The following is a 7345-nucleotide window of genomic DNA, read 5'->3' as shown; positions in this document are numbered from 1 at the left end:
GCAAACAAAGCTCTTAAAACCTGTGTCGGTGTCTTAGCCAGACGCCGAGGGTTGCTCCTCATTTAACGCTTCCGAAATATTCTCCCAAGTGTTCGTGTAGCACAGTCCGTGTCCCACGGAGTTCGTGGCATTCGAGGTAAAGCGCTACACAGCTGCTCTGAGAAATAAATAAATAAAAATCACACCTCTCCCTCCAGAGGGGAAAAAAAAAGGCTTTCCTAAACCATCACTCTTGTTATTTGGCTACTCACACTAGGCTTTTGCTTGACTGCTACCAGAAAGTGTCACCTGTAGTAAATGCAGCCAGGCTGGTTGCCTGAATTACCTGACACTTCTTCCAATTCGGACTTGCAAATATCAAAATCAAGATACCACACCTGTGCATACTTAACAGAAAATTCAGGACTATTTGGATGCACTGTTTCCTTAACTCGTTAACAACATTTGTTTATCTATCAAAACCAAACTGGCAGAAATTAACACATGCTTTGATCATTAGAATAATTTCCTAGACAAAGGAGGAATAAATATATAACTCAGGCAAATAAAATTATAATACACAAAATTATCATTGTAATAATTTAAGATAGAGCAGCCTTCTGTTACCATAAACCACTAGTGGTAAAGTGAATTTTAGATATAAACTAAGATATGAAAGGAGTTATGTAGCGTGCAATGGGAGCGGCTGTACAGGAAGGCTTGCGCTGTCTCCCGTTGCTTCAGGTATTTTGCCATGATGCCATTTCAGACTCATGAACTTTTCCAGTAGCTAATTCCCAGACTCTGTAAAAGATTGCCATCCAAAATATGATGTGACTAAGGCTTAGCTTAATCAGGTTAAAGTCACAGCAGTGGTTTTTAATTTGCTGGTTCCATTTAGGAGCTGAAACAAGGCCTGGCCAAAAGCTTTTATCGCTTGGTTTAATTAAAAATGACATGTTGTGGCTTCTTGCAGACCTTCCTATTATGCATTCCTTTCTAGTTTTCATTGGCCTCTATTTTTAAGTCTTTATGAAAACAAAAAGTATACTCCTAAGTATGTCTCTCTATATATTTGTACACAAGTAAACTACAGAGAATAAAGTCCTTTAGTAAGACTGATATTCTCTACTCGTTTTGTTAAACATAGGCAATAACCAGTAAATTAATTCCACCTGATGCTTAACAGAAATAAACCTTTGGCAGGAGAAAGTTTAGAGAACAGAGATATGATCATTGAGAAAGAAGGATTCTCACTTACTGGAGATTTTCCTAACTACTAGGGAAATAATCAGTTCAGGAAAATTTTTACCTAGACATTTCAAATGCATTCCAGTTTTCATAAAACGTGATGATCTTTCTTGGTTGAGAATGGATGTCAGTCATTTATGAAAAAAGAATTAAGATGTTCCTGCATGTATTTTAGGAATTGTAATAACAACTGAGGCTGACTGCTTTCTTCTTCAGGAAGCTTATACTGGGTCAAATCTGTGCAGGACAAAGTACAAGCTTCAAAGTTGGGAACCTGTCAACTCACGATGCATTTCTATAAGTTGCACATGAAATTGTAGGGCTCTGCATATGGAGTTTGCCCTTACTAAATCTCTTTGAACTCTGCCTTGTTTTGCAGAAAGACAGCAATCTGTTCATATAAATATTCTACAAGGTTTGGACATGAGTATCTTCTGAAAAAAACTGTCCTCTGTAATGACAGCTGATGAGTATAGGCCTATGCAGGACAGGTGGATTCATAAAGTCCAAAGCTGTTCAGCATTTGAAGCTATATTACTTTCTTCCACCCTCTTTCAACCACAACTGCTCTCTCTGCTGTTTTGTCCTGCCTCTCAGCAGGAAGCTTTCTACCAGGTAGCAGCCAATGTAGTGGTGGCTGCTGGCTGGCCAATTTCCATCAGCTTCAGTAGGAAGTGACGGTGTGGAATGCACGTATCTACTGCGTAACACCAAAGGGCTGGATAAACATCTTCTACTCATTTCCCCTTGCCTCCCACCCTTGAGATTTTAATTGAAAGCAATACTTAATTTGTATCAGAAAAATTGGTGTAACAAACATATTCATAAAGTAATGTACTTAACACTTTGTTTTCTTACTCTTCAAACCAGAGAAAATTTCAAACATCTCAAAAATGTCAACCTCATATTAAGAGAGGAGCCACTAGGAGCTAATCACATGATGACTGTGTTCTACTAAAATGATGAAGCAGGGAAGAGGCCAGGTAGACCAATTTAAAGAATTTCATTAGAAATAAAGAAACATTCTATGTAAAATTATATATTAGCATTAATATAAACCGATTAACTATTAACAGTATGTTACATTACATTTGCTATATACATTGTATTAATATTATCAACATACAACATAATGTATGTAATAGAGATTATATAGAGAATACATTTTACATGTAACATTTACTTTACATAGTATATAAAACTTACTATGCATATTACATTGTTATAACTGTATACAGTGAAACAAGATAAATGGAGAGTCTACCTGACAAGAGAGGATCAAACCAGCTGAGTTGCTTTGTCCTTCAAAATTAAGGCTGAAAGATAATGCAATGGTTCGTTAGTCAGAGAGGTGAAAGAACAGAACATAATTTTGAAACTAAAGAAAAATGGTAGCACTGCAGGTATAACTACCCTTGAATAAATTCTGGCTGATAATTAGAACAAATTTTCTAATCATTGTAGAAGCAAGGTTTTGAAGAAAATGTTTCAACAAGAGTAGTGAGGACTAGAGCCCTAAGTTTTTAGGAAGAGCTTGGTGAGCTTGTAGAAAGATTTTTATGGAACCACTGCCACTGGAAGCTAAGGGACTCAGGAGCCAGATCCTTTTCACTCACATACCAATGTTTATAGAATCATCATACAGAATCTTTTCCAAAAGTCGTTTACATGCAGTGCTTCAAACACTGCAATGCAAGGTTTGTAATTAAATATAAGGTATAACGCAGCTCTGATACGTATTACGGGCTTTTTTTTTTTTTTCCTATGATCTTTAGTTACTAGGATAATTTGACTCTTTTTAAACATGATAATGAAACTAGCAAATAACATTAGCAAATGCCTGTTACTCTTTTCCACTAATGATCATTATTCTGAGGAAATGATCTTGTTCCATTTATTTCTCATGATATATCAGCAAGGACAGAAATACACTGCTAGAGAAAACATTTGTAGAAAGTATATGCATTCAGCAGCTCCTGAAAACAACATGTATCTGAAAATTCAAATTGGATTGTTGTTGTATTGATATGCACTGCAGCCACACCATTTAGTCTTGCCACTGTCCAGAGATATGCTATCATGCACGCACAGAATATTGTGAATTTTATCAAGAACTGCAAGCAGTGTATTTCAACAAACTGTAGAATCACCAGTGTCACAAGAATCTAGCCATTCCTTGTTTACCTTATTTTGTGAGACCACTTTTCCTGCCTGAGAAAAAAGTTACTATATATTCAGTCACTGGATCTGAAAAGCAACTGTAGATCAGCAAACATTTGTCTGAGCTAGCTAGTCTGAGATGACACGCAGTTGGTCCTCCCCCTGGCCCTCTAGCGGAGAAGTGATTGCTATGAACCAAAATATTATTGTCTGTTCTCATCCGAACTGACACATTTATAGCTGCAGGAAAACCAACCTACTGCTCTGAAATAATTTTTAACTTTTTGACGCTTCAGCTTCACTCTGTATGTCTCTACAGCTACTTGCGAGGCAAGCTTGTTTTGCAAGGGATATAACACCAGGACACAGCTGTTCAAACTCTGCTGTATGTTTCCACATTACTCTACGTAACCATAAATCCCTTTATGTAGTGTTGTATTTTAAAATTTGGTATGGCTTCATGTGGGGCAATTATGCATATTATTTGTCATATTTCTGGTAATCATGAGAAAAATTGATTTAGTTAGCTGCTGCTGAATGAGTTTCAGGGGTGAGAACACAGCAGAAAATCGTGCAACTCCAACTTTCTCCTTATCTATTTATTCTGTTTTCAACTTACATCATAATTTTTATATTGAAAATTGAACTTTTCTACACAGCATGTCTCATTCATTCCATATCTAACAATCTCTCTTTACACAGGATCTCCCACTAAGCAATCAGTTCACAACACCTTCTCAGTGACAACCTTAATCCAACATACAACATTTTGGAAGCCTTCTAGATCATCATTGCACACCATTCAGAAATTTATCACTGAATTGGCTATAATGATGTTCAGTGTTTTCAGTTGTTTTTCTTCTTGGCAGTTGGAGATAATTTAGAATTCACAGCAGGCTGTCTTCAGCAGAGGATCCTATTTTTCAGCAAATCCTTAGAACTAAAGGGTCTTTCCTGCACTTTGGCACACTCAAACCAAAATCCAGATATTTAGCAGGTACATACATAAACTGTAACCCCGCCACATTTCATCATTCTGAAACAGACACCAGTTCTTTGGGGGACAAATGAAACAGACACCTCCCTTCAGTTTCCCTTATCCAAGATGGCTATAGAACATGCTGTATCTGCCCTCAGTTATGATGGCTATCATTAAATTTTATGGACTTCCCGCCCAGAAAAAGGATGGCCACCAAAGTGGCATCTTGCTGCCCTTACCTAACATGGCTGCAAAAGCTCACTGCCTCTTTCGGTTGTGTGACCAACAGTGGTTTGCAGAAAAGATGCATGTGCTTACACACCCTCTGTACTCCTGCTGAGCAGAGTATAGTGGTTGATTGCTCCATCCTGAACTCTCTCCATCCTCCTGTTGCTTTCCACTGTTTAAATAAAGATCGACACTTTCTGATAAGTATCCAATACCTCATAAAATACTCATATTATAGTTTGTTTCCCCAATTCAGAATGCAACCACTTCCTGTATTTTTAATTTAAGTCTACGACTCAGCCTCTAATAACTTTTTAACTCTGTAGCCAATTTAAAATAGGATTAAAAAAAGTCTGACAGAACTAAGTCCATCCAACTTCTCCGAAAGCTGGCACTCACACAGAAGAGGAGGGCTCAAGTTAGGTCCCTTGATGAAAGCAGGCAGAACTCTGTTTGCTGAGCCACTTGGCAGCACCCAGAAATACCGGGCAGCTGGCACATGCCACTGCTTGCCCCTTGGGATTGTCGTAATGGGATTTCTCCAGGGGATAGAGGGAGAAAGGTTCAGGATACTATGATATGGATAGCACAGGCTTAAAAGACACTTAAACGTGGGGTATTAGTTTGTTCTACTGGTCACATAAAACCTTGAGAAAGATATTGTACAGACAATACAGTATGAAATATGTTTGAATTGCATTAATATCTGAAAAACAGTACTTACAGAGAACATCAGTAACTAATATCCCTCTTAGTTCTCTTGATCCTCTTACTCCCTATAAATGCTAATGCTGCTTCTTCATCTTGGATTTGACTTTCAAACTCCTTTCTCAATTAAACATGCATACACAAATATGAGAAATGCTCTCATAAACATTCTTTTCATTCCAACACCTGTTAGTAGCATTTGTTCCCGCTACTTCGTACTCCTTTCCAACTCCAAAATGTTCTCAATTATTTCTACTTTTGCAGCCCTTTCCCTCAAATTTAACTCCTGGTAGACTTTTATTTCCCCATTTCCCCATCCTCGTTATGTTCCTTTCCTCTTTTTGATTCATTACGGCATCCTGTATGCTATAAACAACAGACATTCAAATTTCCATTTACATAAAAGAGTAAATTAGAAATATAGTTGTCACAATAGTAAAGTCTTACAAACAAGCTGATGGAAGCTATGAGGTGGTGCATCATATACATACACCGTCTGTAGAATTAAAAACTACCAATATACAACCCTAAAGCTTCCACATATAGTCTGTTTTTGTCCTCAAAAATCAAACTTGTGTCTCATTTTGGATTTAATCTCCTTGCTTCAAACACAGATACACAAACATGTTTTTGCTGTTGTTTTTTTCTTGGGATCATTAGAAGAAAAACAGAAAACTAGGCTGCAATGAATCCAACCCTCCCCCCTCAATAATAAGAGTCAAAAAAAAAAAAAAAAAAGGTTAAAAAAATGACCCTGAGATTTTACTGTGCTATAACTAATAACACAGTAATCATTCTTTCTCTTAGGCACTTCACTGCCTTACCTCAACTGCTATGTATTTCTCTCCTATATTGCTGGCTAAACTGCCTGGCACGGCTCCACTTCTTTCCTCCACAGCCTTCCTGGCATCACAAAACCCTCCCATCTCCCTAATCCCAACACCTTGTCACGGGGTAATTATAGTGCTGGCACAACCCCAGCATCTATCCTATATCAAACAATCTCTGCTTGTTTGCTTTATAGGGACTGACTGACTTAAAAATGAATTTGGACTGGAGGGACCTGTTCTGCGCTAGCCTAATGTATGACCTTGAAAAAGTAACACCCTTTCCTCGATCTCTATAAAATGGGGATAACTACGGCCTTGTGCCATAGTTAATCAGGCCTCTCTGAACAGCTGAAGGAGAAAACTGGGCCAGTGAACCCCATCTCTGTCCGCCACTGAACTTTTTATTCCTCTGCCTTGGGCCTGTGGCAACCGCCTCAAGGGGTCCCCCCCAGCTGCCAGACGGTTACCAGAGCCAGCAAAACTCAGCCGGCCTCTCCGCCATGCAACATTACCAAATTTCGCACCTAGGATCACAAAATGTCATGAAAAACACATGGAAGGGAGGCGGGGAGGTGTTGGGGAGCACCCTGAACAAACCAGATATTGGAGACAGTGCAGAAACCCCGCTCTGCCTTGGGGTGCCCTCACCTCAGGGAGGGCAACCCCCTCACCTCAAGGCAGGGGGAACCCCACTTCAGGGCGGGTGAGCGAGCCCCCACCTCAGGGTGAGCCCCTCGCCTTAGAGCAGGGGAACCCCACCTCAGGGTGCGCCCCCCTGCGTGGAAAGGAGCGAGGGGGCTCACCCACCCTGTAGGAGAAGGAGATGGCGCCCACCTTGGGGGCTCATTCACCTCAGCAACCTTCCCCCGCTCACCACCTCATAACCGTGCCCTATCTGCGCAGCCCCTTTCCCCCTTCACAGCCCCTGAGCCCCTCACGGTGCTGCCCCCGAGCCCCTCACGGTGCTGCCCCCGAGCCCCTCACAGCCCTGCGCGGACCCCCTCACAGGGCTACCCCCTCACAGGGGCTCCTCCCGCGCCCTGCAGAGGGCAGCAGCGACCCCACAGGGGGGGGGCAGCGGCGGCTTCACGGAGCCCCAAGGCGGCTGCGCGGCTCCCCCTCCACCCCCAGCGCCTGCGCGGAGCCCAGGGGCGGCCTCTCCGCCTCGCCTCGCCTCCGGTCAGGCCCCGCCGAGGCCGGCTCCTCCCTC

This window comes from Aythya marila, assembly GCF_965140915.1.
Source record: "Aythya marila genome assembly, chromosome: 10".
NCBI lineage: Eukaryota > Metazoa > Chordata > Aves > Anseriformes > Anatidae > Aythya > Aythya marila.
The sequence above is the reverse complement of the archived record's forward strand: the minus strand, read 5'-3'. Positions refer to the sequence as shown.